Raw genomic sequence first — 2,023 nt, 5'->3', positions numbered from 1 at the left:
CTGCAAAATATAAAGGACAGGGGGGACTGTCACCACACATTTTCCCTTTTTTCTGCCTCTCTCTATATGATTTGAGATATTGAGGGAAAACATCGCAAAGACACAAGTTGTCAAGGCTGTACACATATCACAGATATCACCATCACATGTTCTTTTACTTAAAATAACCAATACATACACAAAAAGGGGCAACACTGAAACCCCCTTACACACCACATGGAAAATATAAAATTATCCTCTTAATTTGCAAACCCAGTACTAGATTTTGCAGATCAGCAGAAGAATAGCCAGACCACAAGATTTCAATATTTACCGGGTACCTTGCTACTTCACAAAAGAAAGACTACATCCAATGCCCCTGCTTGATCTTAGGTAATCTATACGAAGTTTTGACTATATCGACAGCGTTTTATAATCATCACAATAACACGTCTTATTGATGCATTTCTATTTATTAATATCTTAACTTATACAACTAATGCCTAACACTCTATATGGTTTGCAAATCACAAATAGATGGTTCACCATTGATTTAAAGTTCTTTCCCATTCTGGACCATCTAAAATAGACCAATCTTCTTGCCGACGTTGGTGATAATTTTGGCTACTTTTTGCCAGATGTTTTTCTCCACGGCTGTCTTTTCAATCTTTTTGGATTTATCGATGTGTCCATAGATCCAGTCGAGATAGTGCTGCGTTGAAGTGTAAATTTGAGGGCTTTGCTTCTTGCTACAGCTGGAGCCCCAGCTGTTTATGCCAACCAGAGTATAGAACTTGGTTTTGCTTCTTTTGCACATCAAAGCTCCTCCATGGTCGCCGTGGCAGCTATCGATGCCTTCCTGTTCATTTCCCGCACACAGGTTGTACTCACTCACAGCACCGTTGTACCAGCTCGGGCGGTTGCAGCGTTCAACAGAAATCAAATTGACCTTGGTTTCCTGAAAGATGTTTGATTGCGCAGTGGATCCTTCTTTGATGACACCCCAGCCTGCAGCGTAGCAGTTATCCATGTTACTGAGAATCGCTGCTTTGGGTGGAAGGCAGGCAGGCTGAGTATTCGTGTCAAAGAAGATTGGCGTATTCAGCTGGAGTAAGGCAATGTCATTGTATTCAATTGCAGGGTTGTAGTCCTCATGTTGAATTATTTCTTTTATGGTTCGGATCTGAGCATCTGTCCCCGGGTCCGATAGTGGGTTGGCACCAACCACAACTCTCCAGAAAGTCAAATCATCACCGCGATGCTTAAAACAATGGGCAGCTGTGAGAACCCACAAATGATTCAGAACCACCCCTCCGCATGAATGAAAATAATCACCATTAATGCCTTCCTGGATACTAACTATCCATGGCCAGTCAGTAGGCTCTCCAAACTTGGCCCCTACCACACGAGGGCCATTGGCTTCATTCACTAGGGGTCTGTTCCCACATTCTGCATATTCAAAGTTCTCCGATGCACTGATCAGAGCACATATAAAAACAAGAATCACATACAGCTTCATGGTTAGACCGTCGCTGTCTACTAATGCAACAGAATGCACAGAATATAGCTGAGAGAATAATGACATCATAAAGGCAGAAGCATCTATCGAGGTCACAATAGAACTGAAGCATGAAACACAGGCAAACCGAGGAAGGGGAAAAATAAAGCAATATTTTATAAATATCTAAAACAAACAGAAAAATCTCATATTAATAACACAAAAATGAATCACGCACTGTAGCATATTTTTATTAAATGTAGTACAGAGAGAAAATGTATTTGATAAAATATATGAACAATTCAATTTGCAACCAGTTAACCAACACAAGAGCAGAGCCCTCTTCTCCTTTTGTACCGGTTTGTTATCGTGTATAACTTTGAATTATCCCCACTAATTGTAGCAGCGCTATGGAACCTGCTGGCGCTATATAAATACATGTAATAACTTATCATAACCTGAACGTAGCAGGTGCTACAGACCAAAGATCTTGTATGCATTTTGGACAACTACTGTTTACCTATACAGTTACTTGCAAAATACCAA

At 40.5% G+C, this 2,023-nt stretch overlaps 1 pseudogene; it reads right to left on the bottom strand.

Moving 5' to 3' along the window:
• Nucleotides 1–559: 559 nt before the first annotated feature.
• On the bottom strand, nt 560–1,498 carry LOC149282290 (acrosin pseudogene; annotated as a pseudogene).
• Between the last annotated feature and the right edge of the window lie 525 nt (nt 1,499–2,023).

The sequence above is a fragment of the Sceloporus occidentalis genome, unplaced genomic scaffold (genome assembly GCF_023333645.1).
Source record: "Sceloporus occidentalis isolate IW3139 unplaced genomic scaffold, rSceOcc1.0.p SCAF_120, whole genome shotgun sequence".
NCBI classification, from domain to species: Eukaryota; Metazoa; Chordata; class Lepidosauria; order Squamata; family Phrynosomatidae; genus Sceloporus; species Sceloporus occidentalis.
This window is presented reverse-complemented; position numbering and strand designations above follow the sequence as displayed.